The sequence below is a fragment of the Oncorhynchus clarkii genome, unplaced genomic scaffold (genome assembly GCF_045791955.1).
Source record: "Oncorhynchus clarkii lewisi isolate Uvic-CL-2024 unplaced genomic scaffold, UVic_Ocla_1.0 unplaced_contig_2032_pilon_pilon, whole genome shotgun sequence".
Lineage (NCBI taxonomy): Eukaryota > Metazoa > Chordata > Actinopteri > Salmoniformes > Salmonidae > Oncorhynchus > Oncorhynchus clarkii.
Genome location: NW_027261018.1, coordinates 22,501 through 42,500, shown reverse-complemented (window position 1 = coordinate 42,500; position 20,000 = coordinate 22,501). Strand labels below are relative to the sequence as shown.

General features: G+C 52.2%; 4 non-coding genes and 3 pseudogenes across 4 annotated transcripts in view; all 7 read right to left on the bottom strand.

Moving 5' to 3' along the window:
• Positions 1-4,094: 4,094 nt before the first annotated feature.
• On the bottom strand, positions 4,095-4,211 carry LOC139403477 (U5 spliceosomal RNA). Its single transcript, XR_011633492.1, has one exon. It is a non-coding gene; the product is annotated as a U5 spliceosomal RNA (small nuclear RNA).
• Positions 4,212-4,644: 433 nt separating this feature from the next.
• LOC139403466 (U2 spliceosomal RNA) lies at positions 4,645-4,820 on the bottom strand (annotated as a pseudogene).
• A 5,586-nt stretch (positions 4,821-10,406) lies between these two features.
• Positions 10,407-10,523, bottom strand: LOC139403476 (U5 spliceosomal RNA). The gene has a single exon (XR_011633491.1). It is a non-coding gene; the product is annotated as a U5 spliceosomal RNA (small nuclear RNA).
• Positions 10,524-11,003: 480 nt separating this feature from the next.
• Positions 11,004-11,179, bottom strand: LOC139403456 (U2 spliceosomal RNA; annotated as a pseudogene).
• Positions 11,180-16,849: 5,670 nt separating this feature from the next.
• On the bottom strand, positions 16,850-16,966 carry LOC139403475 (U5 spliceosomal RNA). Its single transcript, XR_011633490.1, has one exon. It is a non-coding gene; the product is annotated as a U5 spliceosomal RNA (small nuclear RNA).
• Positions 16,967-17,434: 468 nt separating this feature from the next.
• Positions 17,435-17,607, bottom strand: LOC139403464 (U2 spliceosomal RNA; annotated as a pseudogene).
• A 2,285-nt stretch (positions 17,608-19,892) lies between these two features.
• LOC139403474 (U5 spliceosomal RNA) overlaps positions 19,893-20,000 on the bottom strand; it is a 117-nt gene continuing 9 nt past the window's right edge. The window contains exon 1 of the small nuclear RNA XR_011633489.1: positions 19,893-20,000. This exon is cut by the window's right edge and continues 9 nt beyond it. This is a non-coding gene — a small nuclear RNA (U5 spliceosomal RNA).

Genomic DNA, 20,000 nt, shown 5'->3' with positions numbered 1-20,000 from the left:
ACCGCTCCCAGGGATCAACAAGCCCTCCACCCCTGTGTCTGCCCTAATGGCAGCCCCCAGAGGCTCCATGTACAGTACGAAGAGGAGGGCCGAGAGTGGGCATCCCTGCCTGACCCCAGACAAGAGGTCAAAAACGTCACCCAAGTGACTATTTACACTTACTCGGCACCCCGCTCCGACATATAATGTACGGATCCATCCTATGTACTTCTCCCCAAATCCTAATCTACCTAACACCCTGAATAGAAACGATCTATTCACGCGATCAAAGGCTTTCGCCTGATCTAGCGCTGCTACCATTAACGGCAGCCCTCTATCTTCAACCCAGGCGATGGAGTCCCTGATCAACTGTAGGTTCCATCTTATTGTACGGCCCTCTACCCCGCACGTCTGATCCTCGTGGACGACGTAGGGAAGGGCTGTGCGCAACCGGTCTGCTAAAACCTTTGCAAGAATCTTGTAATCTACGCACAGCATGGTCAACGGCCGCCAGTTGCCAAGGTCAGTTACTTCCCCCTTCTTATAAAGAAGTGACAGCACACCAACAGCCATTGATCCCCCCGGGACCCCCGTCTCAAGGATGGCCTTCAAGACTTCGAGGACCACTGGTCCAAGTATACCCCAAAACTTGAGGTAAAACTCAGCCGGCAGCCCATCCATCCCAGGCACCTTCCCTTTTCCCATCCTCCTAAGAGCGCTCTCAACCTCTTCTAGTGAGATCTGGGCCTCCATCACGTCTCTAATGTCCTCCGGCAACCGCCGGGACAAGTGTTCTAAAAACACATTTCCCTGCTCTACATCTATTTCCCTTTCCTTAAATAACCTTCGGAAATGATCAGTTGTCACCCTGACCATCTCCTCTGGTTTACTTACTACACTACCATCTTCTTCTCTAACGCCATGCATTACCTTCCTACTCTGTCTGGCCCTAACCGACTTAAAGAACATAGCGGAACAAGTCTCATTATGCTCTAAAAAGCCACTATGTGCACGCTCCAGGAAAGCTCGAGCCTTCTGCTCCTGCAGCTCCCTGAGCTGCGCCTTTAGGGCTGCGAATCTCTCCCAGTCAATCGACCCGCCGAGGTTGCCCGCCTCGTACTCGAGTTCAATTAACCTTTGGATACGATCCACCTCCCTCCTTTCCTCCCTTTTTTTCCTTTTACAATATCCTATTATAAAAGCCCTAATCCTCACCTTCACTAAATCCCACCACTCTAACACCCCCTCGCACATGGACCGGAGGCCGTCAAGCCTCCGAAAGAAACAAAAAAATGCGTCAACGAAAGCCTGCTCCTCCAGTATATCCCGATCTAGCTTCCAGTACCCCCTACCGAAGAGGCAGACTGGCGACCCCACCTGTAGGAAAACCCCGTCGTGGTCCGAAAAGGAAACAGGCAACAGCCGCCCAGACAACTGACCCAACGACCTGGATAGAAAAATGTAGTCGAGCCTCCGCGCAACCCCCCTGGAGTTGCGCCATGTAGGACCGGCCATTGTCGGAGTAGTGTGCAGGCCGCCATCAACCAGACCATGGCAAGCCATTAGCCCGGTGATAGCGCCTGCACTGCTATCCCCTCCCAACCCTAAATCTATGTTAAAATCCCCTCCTATCACCAAGTGCCTATTTGTAACACACAGGGGCGTCAGACAGTCCACCATCTCCCTCCTGTCTGCCGCCACCTGTGGCCCATACACTACCACTAACCTATACCTACTATTCCTAAAAGTGACATCTACCCCCAGAACCCTCCCCTGCATTACAACAAAAGTGCCCTCTACCTTCACCTCCCTATTCCCAAACAAAATCCCTACTCCTGTCGAGTGCACCCCTCCTATACCCCAAATTGACTCCCCCTTATCCCACTCTCTCTTAAATCTAATGACATCCCCTCCATCCCTCAGGTGAACCTCCTGCAAAAAACAAACATCAAACCCCACCCCTTCCAAAAAACTAAATACCACCCTCCTCTTAATAAAATCCCTCAATCCCCTTACATTTAAACTAAACAATTTAATAAACAAAACCATTTAATAATTAACAACAAAAAAAAACCTCAACAAATAAACCCAAACCAAAGGAAAAACAGGAGACTCACCCGATGCTCCCCTGGTCCATCTCCACCGGCAGGGACGTCCTCTCTCCCCCTGACGCCCCCCCGTCCTCCTCCATCCCTCGAACCCAGGATGCAGGCAGTGTGTTCGGCCTCTGAGTGCCCTGCATCCTGGGTTCCTCACCATCCCCATCACCAAACCCAACACCAACACCCTCCAACCCTTCCTCCCTGTAAGCCTCGGGGCTGAGTGTTGGGGATCCCATCTCCCCAAACAGGAGTTGAGATCCCCCTTCAGACAGACAGCCCCGATCCTCACCCTGTGCACAACCCTCCACCAAATTGTGTGGTGCTGATAAAAACAGCGAGGCCAAATGAACCCTTCCCTCCCCCATCCCTCGCTTGGCCTCCCCCTCCCCCCCCTCACCCCCTCCCCTCCTTTCGCCTCCCATGTCCACCCTCTTCCTCCCTCTCCTCTTCGGAGATGGCGGCAAAGGGGTCAAAATGGTGCTATTGTCCGCCATCCCCGCCAGTCCCTCCACCATCTCCCTCATTTCCTCCACCAAGTCACTCCCCCACTCCTTTCTTCCTTATTCCCTGTCTACTCCCATCTTCTCTTTTGCCTTCTTTTTCTTCACCGTTCCATCCTTCTCCTTTTCTCTCTCCACCGTCCCCGCCTCCTTCTTTTCTCCGTCACCTCCTTCCACATCTTCCACCTCCTTTGCCTTCTCTTCTTGTCTCCTCTCTCCTTTCGTATCCTTCTTCCTTCCATCCTCTTCCTGTGCTTTCTTCTCCCCCGTGCCATTACTGTCATCCGCACGACTCCATTCTCTTCTCCCTCCATCCCCCGCTCCCCCTCCAGCTGCAGACGCGTATGACCTGTGACGAGCCGGGCAACCACGCCACAGGTGTGCTGACGAGCCACACCCGTGGCAAGCCTTGGGCTCGTCACAATCCTTGGCCTCGTGCTCTCCCGACCCACAAAATCGACACTTCTTGGTGTTGCACGAGGCCAGGATATGACCGTAGGCCATACAACGCCTGCAAAACGGAGGCTGACGGGCATAGTATAATGTTCCCCTGTCAGCCCCCAGGGAGAACATTGCCGGGGGATGGAGGTAGCCACCAACACCATTCGGGTCCTCCCTGAGAAGCACCTGGAACCCTCTCCTTCCGTTCCAGAATCCCAGGGAGTCCCTGAGGTGCCTTACTGAGGATACGTTGTCCACATATCTCCCCAGAAAGGCCCTCACCTCCTCATCCTTGACGTGCGGATTATACATTGTTACGGTGACCACCCTGAAATTGTTCCTTGACAGGCTGGTCACCGCATAATGGCACAGGGGTTTTTCTTCTTTCCCTTCCCTCACCGTCTTCATAATATTGTCATGTTTCTCCTCAGAGTAAAACGTCACCTCATAAGCCTTCTCCATTGGGTTTCCTTGCAAACATAGGACATCCTTCACCTGAAGTTTAAGGCTCCCCATCAGGATGTTTCTCCCAAAAGTTTCCCTTCCCCACGGCTCTATCTCCTTATCCTTCCAGGAAAACCTCACCGTGTTTGCCAAACCAACTCCTGGTACCGTTCTGTTTTCTTTTTGTTTCTCCATTTCTACTGAAAAAAAAAGCTCTCTTCTCAAGAAGCCAAAAAACACACAAGAAAATTCAGAAAAGTTGAAAAACCAAATTCAGGTAGGAGAAAAAAAAATTCCCTCTCCCACCTTCGACCTTCTGGCTCAGCGGGCTCTGGGACACCTCGGTGTCAAGCTTGATCTGAGCCAAAAGGCCGAGAAGCGATAACCCACAAATGGAACCCTGAAACCGCCGGACCCCCGGGGGTCTCGACAGACCTCAGCGGGTGGGTTGGCAAAAGCCAGCTCCTCTCTCCCTCCACCCCCACTCACTCACTCAACCACCCACCCACCCACCCACCCACCGTTTCCCTGGCGACAGGCAGGTGTTTTTTTGGAAAAAGTCGCTAATGCGTCTTTAAGTCACTATCCTGGCCCATCTCTGTCAATTTCTCTTGAAACAAGATTACCGGGCTCTGCAAGAAGCAAAGCCGCTCCAAAAATACGTTGAACTCGTAAGTGTTCCTCTCCACGGAAGTCTTTAGTAAAAGGCGAAAGGCTTGTGCGTAATGAAGAGAAACCAGAGTCATATGGAAGTCAAGAGGTCGGGGCCCGAGACACACTCTGTGCACTCTAGGCAGGGTTCCCGCGGGTGCTCCCGGAACCCACTCTTCCAAGTTTTCGAGGGCTGTCTGTGGATAAAAAGAAGGTCACAGACACAGAGACACAGAGACACAGAGGCACAGCGACAGAGAGAGAAACACACACACACACACACACACACACACACACACACACACACACACAATCCTGGCCCAATTTTTTTTTTTTATTATTTTTTTTTTTTAAGTAAAATGGCGGGAAACGGGGGACCCCATTGAAGGGCGCTTCGCCTTTCTAAGAGTTTGAATGTTTCTTTCCTTCTCTTCTTCTTCTGCTAGCCAGCCAGCCAGCCAGCCAGCCAGCCAGCCAGCTATTTACATACCTTTGTGAATTTGTATTTTTCCTTGACAACGTGAGAAAAGTGTTGCACCGTTCCCGGAGGTACTGCAATACCGGGTCGATGCGTGGAGCGGACGGAGCAAGCCCCATTTCCGACTCCCTGTTCGAAAAATCCATTTAATATGTAGTCCCCCGATGGGGGACGTATCAGATATTAAACTGATAAGAACAGATTTTTTTTTTTTAGAAAAATAATTTATTACCAGCTATGCCATTCATACTTTACAAAATCATATTTACAAAAACACCAAACAAAAACAAACCTCAGGGGAGCATCATCCCTCCCCGTCATTCCTAACCACTACCTTTCCCTATCTCTCCTCTCCTAATCTATCCCCTTATAAATCTCAATCTAACACCCCCAGCCCTAAGCCCCCTTTCCATCTCTCCCGTGCCGCATGTTTCCCCCACTTCCTCTCCTCCCTCTTCATCCTACCTCTTAAATCTCCTTCCACCCTCCTAAATATCCCTTCCACCCCCCAATCTCTCCCTGTCTTTACCAAATTCTGCCTGGCTTCCCACAGCCCCCGTTTAAAGAGGCTCATGAGAAGCCAGAGCAGAAATCTATCCCTATCTGTACCCCTCGCTCTCCCTACACCTCTCTCTAACCTAGCCCATGTCACCACAAAATCCCCTCTTACCAAAACTATCAACACCCGTGCCCTCGCCCATACCACTCCGGCAAAGGCACAGTCCCAAAAAGCATGGCGCAAAGTCTCCTCCCTGCCACAAGCAGCCCTTGGGCAGGTGGGGGATCGCGCCAAGCTATGCCGGTACATGGTGGACCGTACCGGCAGACACTTGTGGAGGCTCAACCAATTCAGGTCCTTGAGCCTGTTGTCCAGGCCCCGCGCCTGCACTCCCTCCCAGACCACCGACGAAATGCCCGCTACAGGCGCAGGACTCCCTGCCTGCCTGACCTCTTCGTACAGGTGCCTGTGGTCTAAACCTACTCGGGCAACTTCAACCTCGGGGTGCGCACGCAACCACTTGGCCGCATGGCCAAAGTGCCACGGCAGCTGTTCCGCCCGAGGACCCGTGTTAGACCACACCATTACGCTTCTCGCTTGGTAGGAGAAGAACACCCGCAGGAGGTAACCGGACGGGTGTATCACCGGATGAGCCAGTTCTGTCAACACAAAAGACACAAAAATTGTGTCCAGCTTGAGGGGGATGTTAGGTACCCCCCTACCTCCCTCCCCGATGGGACAGAGCATGCGTGCCCTGGCGACCCACTCGTACCTGCCACCCCACATGAACTGAAACACGAGCCTCACTAGAGGCCTCCTCAGACAAGCCGGCAATGGGTAGATGTATGCCAAATACAATAGAGATGGCAAAACATCCACCTTTAGGACCAGGACCTTACCTATAAAAGACAAAGACCTAGCCTTCCACATTGCTAGCTTCCTCTGTACCACTGCGATCCTCATGTTCCAGTTCAGCGTCGCTGAGCCAGAGGTCTCAAAATGGACCCCGAGAATCCTCAGGGCCCCCTCACAGAGAGATAACCCCCCGGGCACATCCGTTCTACCGCGCCATCTTCCGAAAAACTTAACGGAAGACTTTGCATTGTTCAGAACCGCCCCCGACGCTCGGGTGAAATCCCCAATGATGGCAAGGGACCTTGTCAGGCACGAGTCCTTGCATAGGAGCAAGGAAGTGTCGTCGGCGTACTGCGTCATCTTAACACGCAGCCCACCGCTCCCAGGGATCAACAAGCCCTCCACCCCTGTGTCTGCCCTAATGGCAGCCCCCAGGGGCTCCATGTACAGAACGAAGAGGAGTGCCGAGAGCGGGCACCCCTGCCTGACCCCAGACGAGAGGTCAAAACCGTCACCCAAGTGACCGTTTACGCTTACTCGACACCCTGCTCCGACATATAATGTACGGATCCATCCTATATACTTCTCCCCAAACCCTAATCTACCTAATACCCTGAATAGAAAGGATCTATTCACGCGATCAAAGGCTTTCGCCTGATCAAGCGCTGCTACCATTAAAGGCAGACCTCTATCTTCAACCCAGGCGATGGAGTCCCTGATCAACTGAAGGTTCCATCTAATTGAGCGTCCCTCTACCCCGCACGTCTGATCCTCATGGACGACGTAGGGAAGTGCTGTGCGCAACCGGTCCGCTAAGACCTTTGCAAGCAACTTGTAGTCTACACACAGCATGGTCAATGGCCGCCAGTTGCCAAGGTCGGTTGCGTCCCCCTTCTTGTAAAGAAGTGACAGCACACCGACTACCATTGAACCCCCCGGGACACCCGTCTCGAGGATGGCCTTCAAGACTTCGAGTACCACCGGTCCAAGTATACCCCAAAACTTGAGGTAAAACTCCGCCGGCAGCCCATCCATCCCAGGCACCTTCCCTTTTCCCATCCTCCTAAGAGCGCTCTCAACCTCTTCTAGTGAGATCTGGGCCTCCATCACGTCTCTAATGTCCTCCGGCAACCGCCGGGACAAGTGTTCTAAAAACACATTTCCCTGCTCTACATCTATTTCCCTTTCCTTAAATAAACCTCGGAAATGATCAGTTGTCACCCTGACCATCTCCTCTGGTTTACTTACTACACTACCATCTTCTTTTCTAACTCCATGCATTACCTTCCTACTCTGCCTTGCCCTAACTGACTTAAAGAACATAGCGGAACAAGTCTCATTATGTTCTAAAAAGCCACTATGTGCACGCTCCAGGAAAGCTCGAGCCTTCAGCTCCTGCAGCTCCCTGAGCTGCGCCTTCAGGGCTGTGGATTTCTCCCAGTCAATCGAACCACCGAGGTTGCCTGCCTCGTACTCAAGTTCGAGCAACCTTTGGATATGATCCACCTCCCTCCTTTCCTCCCTTTTCTTCCTCTTACCATATCCTATAATAAAGGCCCTAATCCTTACCTTTACTATATCCCACCACTCTAACACCCCCTCACACATGGGCCGGAGGCCTTCAAGCCTCCGAAACACCCCTGTGACAGCATTAACAAACACCTGCTCATCCAGTAAATCCCGATCTAGTTTCCAGTACCCCCTACCGAAGAGGCAGACTGGCGACCCCACCTGCAGGAGCACCCCGTCATGGTCCGAAAAGAAGACAGGCAACAGCCGCCCAGACAACCGACCCAAAGACCTAGATACAAAAATATAGTCGAGCCTCCGCGCAACCCCCCTGGAGTTGCGCCATGTGGGACCGACCATTGCCGGAGTAGTGTGCAGGCCACCATCAACCAGGCCATGGCAAGCCATTAGCCCGGTGATGGCGCCTGCACTACTGTCTCCCCCTATCCCCAAATCTATATTAAAATCACCTCCTATCACTAAGTGCCTATTTGTGACACACAGGGGCGCCAGACAGTCCACCATCTCCCTCCTGTCTGCCGCCACCTGTGGCCCATACACCCCAAATAACCTATATCTAATATCCCTATACGTGACATCTACCCCCAAAACTCTGCCCTGCATTACAAAAAAAGTGCCCTCTATTTTAAACTCCCTATTTCCAAACAAAATACCTACCCCTGTTGAGTGCACCCCTCCTATGCCCCACAATGAAACTCCCTTTACCCACTCCCTCCTAAACCTTTTTACATCCCCTCCATCCCTCAGGTGAACCTCCTGTAAAAAACAAACATCAAAACCCACACCCTCTAAATAACTGAAAACCGCCCTCCTCTTTACAACCTCCCTTAACCCTCTTACATTTAAACTAACAAAAGTAATCATCTTGTATTTATATATTTTTACATAAAACCAAAACAAAATATCATCACCAAAATACTAAACCCAAATGAAAACAAAACAGGAGGCTCACCTGACGCTCCCCTGGTCCATCTCCACCGGCAGGGACGTCTTCTCACCTGACATCCCCCCGTTCTCCTCCATCTCTCTAACCCAGGATGCAGGCAGTGTGTTACGCCTCTGCATCCTGGGTTCCCCACCTACATCCTCCATTCCTTCCTCTCTGTAGGCTGCTTGGCTGAGAGTAGGAGACCCCACCTCGCCAAAAAGGAGTTGAGATTCCCCCCCAGACAAGCAGCCCTGATCCGCCTCTTGGGAGTCACACTCCATATGAGGGCCTGAGGAGAACAGCGAGGCCAAATTAAACTTTCCCTCCCCCATCAAACGCTTGGCTACCCCCTCCCCTTCCACACCCCCCTCCCTCTCAAAGTCTGCCGAGCCCCTCCTCTTCCCTTTCTTCTTTTTTTTTGGTGTAGGAGGTAACGGGGAGACACCACCCCCCTTCCCCGCTAGCTCCTCCACCATTTCCCTCATTTCGTCCACTCGGTCGCTCGACATTCTGCTTTCTCCCCACTCCTTTACCCCCTCTCCCCCCTCCTCCTCTTCTACAGGTCCCGCCACCGAAACCTTCTCCACCTCCTCGCCCTCCACTTCTGCCTTCTCCGGCACCTCCACTCCTTCGGCCTCCTTTCCCTCCTCTCCTTCCAGTTCCACTACTCCCATTCCATCCTTTTTCTCCACTCTTCCTGCTGCTGCTTTTCTCTCCTCCCTCTTCCGTGTGGCCATTCCCTCTGGTCCTGTGTTAGGGTCTGGGTCTTCTCCTCTTCTTCTTCCCCCATCCCCCGCTCCCCCCCCAGCTGCAGACGCGTATGACCGCTGACGAGCCGGGCAATCCCGCCACAGGTGCGCTGCTGAACCACACCCGTGGCACACCTTCGGCTCGTCACAATCCTTCGCCTCGTGCGCGCTTGATCCACAGAATCTACATTTTCTTATGCTACACGAGGCTAAAGTATGTCCGTAGGCCATACAACGCCTGCAGAAAGGAGGCTGACGGGCATAATATAACGTCCCCCTGTCAGCCCCCAGGGAGAACATAGCTGGGGGATGGAGGTAGCCTCCCAGGCCCTTGGAGTCTTCTCTAAGGAGAGCCTGATAGCTTCTCCTGCCATCCCAGAATCCAAGGGAGTCCTTTAGGTGCCTTGCCGATGAGATGTTGTCCATATATCGACCCAAAAATGCTCTCACCTCCTCGTCTTTCACATGCGGGTTATACATGTTAATGGTCACCACCCTAAAATTGTTCTTTGCCAGATTTGTTACACCATAGTGACACATGGGCTTGGTCTTCTCCACCTCTTTCACCTTCCGCATTATCTCCTGATGCTTTTCCTCGGTGTAAAAGGTGACATCAAAAGCTCCCTCTAATGGGTTTCCCTGGAGACAAAAGACTTCGCTTACCGTGAGCTTAAGCACCCCCATCAGCAGAGTCCTCCCAAAAGTCTCTCTCCCAAACGCCTCCATGTCCTTCTCTTTCCATGCGAAACGCACTGTATTTGCAATCCCCATCCCAGGGATGGACGTGGATGGTGGTTTACGTGCCATCTCCTCCAGGAGAATGGCTCCCTCTATCCGGCTCCGGCTCTCTACAAAGAGAAAAAACAGTGTTTAAACAATTTTTGGCGGGAAAATTATTTATTCCAGAAAATCCTTTATCGCCCTTCTACTTCGACCTCTTGACTCAGCGAGCTCTGGGGCACCTCGGTACCAAGCTTGATCTGAGCCAAAAGGCCGAGAAGCGATAACCCACAAATGGAACCCTGAAACCGCCGGACCCCCGGGGGTCTCGACAGACCTCAGCGGGTGGGTTGGCAAAAGCCAGCTCCTCTCTCCCTCCACCCCCACTCACTCACTCAACCACCCACCCACCCACCCACCCACCGTTTCCCTGGCGACAGGCAGGTGTTTTTTTGGAAAAAGTCGCTAATGCGTCTTTAAGTCACTATCCTGGCCCATCTCTGTCAATTTCTCTTGAAACAAGATTACCGGGCTCTGCAAGAAGCAAAGCCGCTCCAAAAATACGTTGAACTCGTAAGTGTTCCTCTCCACGGAAGTCTTTAGTAAAAGGCGAAAGGCTTGTGCGTAATGAAGAGAAACCAGAGTCATATGGAAGTCAAGAGGTCGGGGCCCGAGACACACTCTGTGCACTCTAGGCAGGGTTCCCGCGGGTGCTCCCGGAACCCACTCTTCCAAGTTTTCGAGGGCTGTCTGTGGATAAAAAGAAGGTCACAGACACAGAGACACAGAGACACAGAGGCACAGCGACAGAGAGAGAGAGAGAGAGAGAGAGAGAGAGAGAGAGAGAGAGAGAGAGAGAGAGAGAGAGAGAGAGAGAGACACACACACACACACACACACACAAACACAATCCTGGCCCAATTTTTTTTTTTTTTTTTTTTTTTTTTTTTTTAAGTAAAATGGCGGGAAACGGGGGACCCCATTGAAGGGCGCTTCGCCTTTCTAAGAGTTTGAATGTTTCTTTCCTTCTCTTCTTCTTCTGCTAGCCAGCCAGCCAGCCAGCCAGCCAGCCAGCCAGCTATTTACATACCTTTGTGAATTTGTATTTTTCCTTGACAACGTGAGAAAAGTGTTGCACCGTTCCCGGAGGTACTGCAATACCGGGTCGATGCGTGGAGCGGACGGAGCAAGCCCCATTTCCGACTCCCTGTTCGAAAAATCCATTTAATATGTAGTCCCCCGATGGGGGACGTATCAGATATTAAACTGATAAGAACAGATTTTTTTTTTTACAAAAAATAATTTATTTACACTCAATACCATTCATACTTTACAAACCATAATTCTCATTCATTCTTAATTCACTCTATTTACAAAACCAAAAACACCAAACACCCAAACAAAAACAAACCTCAGGGGAGCATCGTCCCTCCCCGTCATACCTAACCAATACCTAACCCTTCCCTATCTTCCCTTCCCTAATCTATCCCCTTACAAACCTCACTCTAACACTCCCAGCCCTAATCCCCCCTTCCACCTCTCCCGTGCCGCATGCTGCCCCCACTTTATCTCCTCCCTCTTCATCCTCCCCCTCACATCACCTTCCACCCTCCTCACTATCCCTTCCACCCCCCAATCTCTCCCTGTCTTAACTAAATTCTGCCTGGCTTCCCACAGCCCCCTTTTAAAGAGACTCATGAGAAGCCAGAGCAGAAACCTGTCCCTATCCGTTCCCCTCGCTCTCCCTACGCCTCGCTCTAACCTAGCCCAAGTCAGCAAAAAATCGCTCCTAACCATACCTAGCAACACCCGTGCCCTAGCCCAGACTAGTCCGGCAAAGGCACAGTCCCAGAAGGCATGGCGCACAGTCTCCTCCCTGCCACAAGCAGATCTTGGACAGGTGGAGGATCGCGACAAACTATGCCGGTACATGATGGAACGTACCGGCAAGCACTTATGGAGGCTCAACCAATTCAGGTCCTTGAGCCTGTTGTCCAGGCCCCGCGCCTGCACTCCCTCCCAGACCACTGACGAGATGCCCGCTACAGGCGCAGGACTCCCTGCCTGCCTGACCTCCTCGTACAGGTGCCTGTGATCTAAACCTACTCGGGCAACTTCAACCTCGGGGTGCGCACGCAGCCACTTGGCCGCATGGCCAAAGTGCCACGGCAGCTGTTCCGCCCGAGGACCCGCGTTAGACCACACCATTACGCTTCTCGCCTGATACGAGAAGAACACCCGCAGGAGGTAACCGGACGGGTGTATAACTGGCTGAGCAAGCTCCGTCAACAAGAAAGAAACAAAAATTGCGTCCAGCTTGAGGGGGAGATGTGGTACCCCCCTACCTCCCTCCCCGATGGGACAGAGCATGCGCGCCCTGGCGACCCACTCGTACCTGCCACCCCACATGAACTGAAACACAAGCCTCACTAGAGGCCTCCTCAGACAAGCTGGCAATGGGTAGATGTACGCCAAGTACAAAAGAGATGGCAATACATCCACCTTTAGGACCAGGACCTTACCTATAAAGGACAAAGACCTAGCCTTCCACATTGCCAACTTCTTCTGTACCACTGCAATACCCATGTTCCAGTTCAGCGTCGCTGAGCCAGAGGTCTCAAAATGGACCCCAAGAATCCTCAGGGCCCCCTCACAGAGAGATAACCCCCCGGGCACATCCGTCCTACCGCGCCATCTTCCGAAAAACTTAACGGAAGACTTTGCATGATTCAGAACCGCCCCCGACGCTTGGGTGAAATCCCCAATGATGGCAAGAGACCTTGTCAGGCACGAGTCCTTGCACAACAGCAAGGAAGTGTCGTCGGCGTACTGCGTCATCTTAACACGCAGCCCACCGCTCCCAGGGATCAACAAGCCCTCCACCCCTGTGTCTGCCCTAATGGCAGCCCCCAGAGGCTCCATGTACAGTACGAAGAGGAGGGCCGAGAGTGGGCATCCCTGCCTGACCCCAGACGAGAGGTCAAAAACGTCACCTAAGTGACTATTTACACTAACTCGACACCCCGCTCCGACATATAATGTACGGATCCATCCTATAAACTTCTCCCCAAATCCTAATCTACCTAATACCCTGAATAGAAAGGATCTATTCACGCGATCAAAGGCTTTCGCCTGATCTAGCGCTGCTACCATTAAAGGCAGCCCTCTATCTTCAACCCAGGCGATGGAGTCCCTAATCAACTGTAGGTTCCATCTTATAGAGCGGCCCTCTACCCCGCACGTCTGATCCTCATGGACGACGTAGGGAAGGGCTGTGCGCAACCGGTCTGCTAAAACCTTTGCAAGAATCTTGTAATCTACGCACAGCATGGTCAACGGCCGCCAGTTGCCAAGGTCAGTTGCTTCCCCCTTCTTATAAAGAAGTGACAGCACACCAACAGCCATTGATCCCCCCGGGACCCCCGTCTCAAGGATGGCCTTCAAGACTTCGAGGACCACTGGTCCAAGTATACCCCAAAACTTGAGGTAAAACTCAGCCGGCAGCCCATCCATCCCAGGCACCTTCCCTTTTCCCATCCTCCTAAGAGCGCTCTCAACCTCTTCTAGTGAGATCTGGGCCTCCATCACGTCTCTAATGTCCTCCGGCAACCGCCGGGACAAGTGTTCTAAAAACACGTTTCCCTGCTCTACATCTATTTCCCTTTCCTTAAATAAACTTCGGAAATGATCAGTTGTCACCCTGACCATCTCCTCTGGTTTACTTACTACACTCCCATTTACTTCCCTAACGCCATGCATTACCTTCCTACTCTGTCTGGCCCTAACCGACTTAAAGAACATAGCGGAACAAGTCTCATTATGTTCTAGAAAGCCACTATGCGCACGCTCCAGGAAAGCTCGAGCCTTCTGCTCCTGCAGCTCCCTGAGCTGCGCCTTTAGGGCTGCGAATCTCTCCCAGTCAATCGACCCGCCGAGGTTGCCCGCCTCGTACTCGAGTTCAATTAACCTTTGGATACGATCCACCTCCCTCCTTTCCTCCCTTTTTTTCCTTTTACAATATCTTATTATAAAAGCCCTAATTCTCACCTTAACTAAATCCCACCACTCTAACACCCCCTCGCACATAGACCGGAGGCCGTCAAGCCTTCGAAAGAAACAAAAAAATGCGTCAACGAAAGCCTGCTCCTCCAGTATACCCCGATCTAACTTCCAGTACCCCCTACCGAAGAGGCAGACTGGCGACCCCACCTGCAGGAACACCCCGTCGTGATCCGTGAAGAACACAGGCACCAGGCGCCCAGACAACTGACCCAAAGACCTGGATATAAAAATGTAGTCGAGCCTCCGCGCAACCCCCCTGGAGTTGCGCCATGTAGGACCGACCATTGCCGGAGTAGTATGCAGGCCACCATCAACCAGACCATGGCAAGCCATTAGCCCGGTGATTGCGCCTGCACTACTATCACCACCTACCCCTAAATCTATATTAAAGTCCCCTCCTATCACCAAGTGCCTATTTGTGACACACAGGGGCGCCAGACAGTCCACCATCTCCTTTCTGTCTGCCGCCACCTGTGGCCCATATACCCCAATTAATCTATACCTAGCTTCTCTATACACTACATCTATCCCCAATACTCTACCCTGCACTATTACAAAAGTGCTCTCTACCTTAACTTCTCTATTGCCACACAATATTCCTACTCCTGTTGAGTGCACCCCTCCTATGCCCCAAAAAGATTCCCCCTTATCCCACTCCTTCCTAAATCTAGCCACATCCCCACCATCCCTCAGGTGAACCTCCTGTAAAAAACAAAAATCAAACCCCACACCCTCTAAAAAATTAAACACCGCCCTCCTTTTAACAACATCCCTCAACCCCCTTACATTTAAACTAAACAATTTAACAGAAATATTCATTTAACTATTTACAAACAAACAAACAAACCAAACCCTCAACAAATAACCCCAAACCAAACAAAAAACAGGAGACTCACCCGATGCTCCCCTGGTCCATCTCCACCGGCGGGGGCGCCCTCTCCACTCCTGACGCCCCCCCGTCCTCCTCCATCTCTCCAACCCAGGATGCAGGCAGTGTGTTAGGCCGAGTGCCCTGCATCCTGGGTTCCCCACCACCATCCTCCACCCCCCCCTCCCTGTATGCCTCAGGGCTGAGTGTAGGGGACCCCATCTCCTCAAACAGGAGTTGGGATCCCTCTATCAAACAGCCCACAGACCCCTCACTGGAGTCATCCACCAAAATGTAAGGGGATGAGGCAAACAGGGAGGCCAATGTACCCCCCCCTCCCCCCCCGCCACTCTCTTAGCCCCCCCCTCCCCCTCCCCACCCCCCTCCCTCTCACTCCCTGCCAAGCTCCCCCTCTTCATCCCTTTCTTCTTTGGTGAAGAAGGTAGCGGGGAGACACAACGTCCATTCCCCGCTAACTCCTCCACCAAATCCCTCATTTCTTCCTCTAGGAAGCCTGGCAAACTGTCCCCCCACTCCCTCCCTCCATCTCCCCCTCCCACCCCCTCCCCTCCCACCTCCACACCCCCCTCCGTCCTCTTCACTGTCACCGTTCCCTCTTCCACTCCATCTCGTACCACTGTCCCCTTCTCCCTCTTCTCCGCTCCTTTACGTTCTTCCGCCTTCTTTTCCTTCTCCTCTTCTTTTCCCTTCTTTGCTTCTTCCCGCCTTTTTCTTCTCATCTCTTCCTTCTTTCCATCCTCTTCCTGCTTCTTTTCCCCTGTGCCATCCGTACAATCCGCACGCGTCCTTTCTTTCCTCCCCCCATCCCCCGCTCCCCCCCCAGCTGCAGACGCGTATGACCTGTGACGAGCCGGGCAATCACGCCACAGGTGTGCTTTCGAGCCACACCCGTGGCAAGCCTTGGGCTCGTCACATTCCTTGGCCTCGTGCTCTTCCGATCCACAAAACCAACACTTCTTGGTGCTGCACGAGGCCAGGATATGGCCGTAGGCCATACAACGCCTGCAGAACGGGGGCTGACGTGCATAAAACAACGTCCCCCTGTCAGCCCCCAGGGAGAACATCGCCGGAGGATGGAGGTAGCCATCCACACTCTTCGGGGACTCCCTGAGTAACGCCTGGAAGCCTCTCTTCCCGTTCCAGAAACCCAGGGAGTCCCTGAGGTACCTCGCTGAGGAGACATTGTCCATGTATCTCCCCAGAAAGGCCCTCACTTCTTCGTCCTTCACATGCGGATTGTACATGGTTACGGTGACCACCCTGAAATTGTTCCTTGCCAGGCTGGTCACCGTGTAATGGCACAGGGGACTTTCTTCTTTCTCTTCCTTAACCCTCTTCATTACACCGTCGTGTTGTTCTTGTACATAAAAAGTCACATCAAATCCTTTTTCCATCGGGTTCCCCTGGACACAGAGGACATCCTTCACCTTCAGGCTCAGGCACCCCAACAGGATATTCCTCCCGAACGTTTCTCTTCCCCAAGGCTCCTTTTCTCTTTCCTTCCATGAAAACCTCACCGTGTTTGCCAGCCCAATCCCAGGGATCGACCTCTCCGAAGGATTTTGCGCCATCTCCTCACGGATGATGGCGCACCCGTCTCACCACCTCTTACAAAAAAACAAGAAAGAAAATACACAACAGACAAGAAATTATATAGCAAATTTCCCAACAAAAACACTTACCGCTCTCCTGGTTCGACCTTTTGACTCAGCGGGCTTTGGGGCACCTCGGTACCAAGCTTGATCTGAGCCAAAAGGCCGAGAAGCGATAACCCACAAATGGAACCCTGAAACCGCCGGACCCCCGGGGGTCTCGACAGACCTCAGCGGGTGGGTTGGCAAAAGCCAGCTCCTCTCTCCCTCCACCCCCACTCACTCACTCACTCAACCACCCACCCACCCACCCACCCACCCACCGTTTCCCTGGCGACAGGCAGGTGTTTTTTTGGAAAAAGTCGCTAATGCGTCTTTAAGTCACTATCCTGGCCCATCTCTGTCAATTTCTCTTGAAACAAGATTACCGGGCTCTGCAAGAAGCAAAGCCGCTCCAAAAATACGTTGAACTCGTAAGTGTTCCTCTCCACGGAAGTCTTTAGTAAAAGGCGAAAGGCTTGTGCGTAATGAAGAGAAACCAGAGTCATATGGAAGTCAAGAGGTCGGGGCCCGAGACACACTCTGTGCACTCTAGGCAGGGTTCCCGCGGGTGCTCCCGGAACCCACTCTTCCAAGTTTTCGAGGGCTGTCTGTGGATAAAAAGAAGGTCACAGACACAGAGACACAGAGACACAGTGACAGAGAGAGAGAGAGAGAGAGAGAGAGAGAGAGAGAGAGAGAGAGAGAGAGAGAGAGAGAGAAACACACACACACACACACACACAATCCTGGCCCCAATTTTTTTTTTTTTTTTTTTTTTAAGTAAAATGGCGGGAAACGGGGGACCCCTTTGAAGGGCGCTTCGCCTTTCTAAGAGTTTGAATGTTTCTTTCCTTCTCTTCTTCTTCTGCTAGCTAGCCAGCCAGCCAGCCAGCCAGCCAGCCAGCCAGCCAGCCAGCCAGCCAGCTATTTACATACCTTTGTGAATTTGTATTTTTCCTTGACAACGTGAGAAAAGTGTTGCACCGTTCCCGGAGGTACTGCAATACCGGGTCGATGCGTGGAGCGGACGGAGCAAGCCCCATTTCCGACTCCCTGTTCGAAAAATCCATTTAATATGTAGTCCCCCGATGGGGGACGTATCAGATATTAAACTGATAAGAACAGATTTTTTTTTACAAAATATATATTTATTACTTTTCAAAAACCAAACAATAATCATCCATAATTCCATCAACTTAAATATCTACTATCAACAAATACAGCTAATCATTTCAAATCCAATAAACTATAACAAAATCCAAAAACCAATATCCAACAACCTACAGTATACTCCACCTATATTGCAACAAATACTCACCCAGTGCTCCCCTTCTCCATCCCGGCTACCTGTGAACCCACCTCCACTCCTAAATCCACTAAAACACCCCCCTCAACCACCATCTCCCCTCCACTTAACACAGCAACAACACCCGGCACATTCCCCCCACTCAAATCCATCGCCCCCTCCTCTGGACTCCTGACCGGGGATGTCACACCCCCAAATAAAAAGCCCGTCTCTCCCTCCATCATCCATGTATTGGCCATACCTGGGAGGTCCAGATCAGCCAGGGGCTTGAAAGTTGTAGAAGACGGAGCCCACGAGGGCCCCGCTACCTCCCCATCCCCCCGTTCTGCCTCCCCCCCCTTCTTTCCACCCCTCCTCCTCACCACCTTCTTCGGCCTCTTGCTCGGAGGTTTATCGAGCCCAGGTTCATCACCTGTAGCGACACCCACTGTGCTTGCCCTCTCCTTTCCCTTTTCCCATTCTCTCTCTACCAGTTCCCTCACCATCCCTCTCAACTCCTCCACCCTTGCCCTCGCCGCTTCACTGTCTCTCCAATCCTTCACGCCCCTTCGTCCTTCCGCCTCTCCTTCCGGTTCCTTCTCCGTAATCTCCTCCACCTCCTTCCTCTCCACTGTTTTCTCCTCTAATCTCTCCGTCTCCTCACTCTCCTCCATCCTCGTCGCCGTCTTCTTCTTTTTTTTTTTCTTCTTTTCTCCTTCCACCTCCTTCCCTTCCTCTATTCCGACCACCTCTCCTTCTGTCCCGTCCATCTCTCCTTCCATCCCGGCCACCTCTCCTTCTGTCCCGGCCTCCTCTCCTACTATCCCATCCACCTCTCCTTCTGTCTCCGCTCTCTCCTCTTCTTTTTCTTCTCCTTTCTCCGACTCCTTCTGCTCAGTCCTTCCACCCCCCTCTTCCGTCTCCTCTCTTCCTCGTCTTCCTCCATCCTCCGCTCTCGCTCCCCCCCCAGCTGCAGACGCGTATGACCTCCGCCGAGCCGGGCAGTCCCGCCACAGGTGCGCTACCGAGCCACACCCGTGGCATTTCTTCGGCTCGGCACAGTCCCCGGCCCCGTGCTCTTCCGATCCACAGAACCTGCATCTCCTGGTGTTGCACGAGGCCAGGGTATGGCCATAGGCCATACACCGCCTGCAGAACGGAGGCTGACGGGCATAAAACAATGTCCCCCTGTCAGCCCCCAGGGAGAACATTGCCGGAGGATGGAGGTATCCTTCCAACCCCTTCGGGTCCTCTCTGAGGAGAGCCTGGAAGCATCTCCTCCCATTCCAAAAGCCCATGGAATCTATCACATGCCTTGCTGAGGAGACGCTATCCAGGTATCTCCCCAGAAAGGCCCTCACGTCCTCGTCCTTTACATGTGGATTGTAAATGTTGACGGTGACCAACCTGAAATTATTTTTAGACAGGCTGGTCACCTCATAATGGCACAAGGGTATCGCTTTCGCCATCTCTCTCACCATCCTCAGGACCTCTTCATACTTCTCCTCCTTGTAAAATGTCACCTCAAAGGCTCCTTCCCTTGGATTATCTTGAAGGCATAGAACGTCCTTTACCTCAAGTTTTAGCATCCCCATCAAAATAATTTTTCCAAAGGTCTCTCTACCCAAAGGCTCGACCTCTTTGTTCCTCCATGCAAACCTGACTGTATTAGTCAGTCCAATTCCTGGTACCATCTTATTGTAGGCCATTTCCAAAGAAAAATAAAATAACTCTCCAAAAGGAAGCCACTGGAAAAAACAAAAAACAAAAATCCTTTGGTAAACGACTCTTGCAAAAACTTTTATCGCCCTCCTATCTCCGACCTTTTGACTCAGCGAGCTCTGGGGCACCTCGGTACCAAGCTTGATCTGAGCCAAAAGGCCGAGAAGCGATAACCCACAAATGGAACCCTGAAACCGCCGGACCCCCGGGGGTCTCGACAGACCTCAGCGGGTGGGTTGGCAAAAGCCAGCTCCTCTCTCCCTCCACCCCCACTCACTCACTCACTCAACCACCCACCCACCCACCCACCCACCCACCGTTTCCCTGGCGACAGGCAGGTGTTTTTTTGGAAAAAGTCGCTAATGCGTCTTTAAGTCACTATCCTGGCCCATCTCTGTCAATTTCTCTTGAAACAAGATTACCGGGCTCTGCAAGAAGCAAAGCCGCTCCAAAAATACGTTGAACTCGTAAGTGTTCCTCTCCACGGAAGTCTTTAGTAAAAGGCGAAAGGCTTGTGCGTAATGAAGAGAAA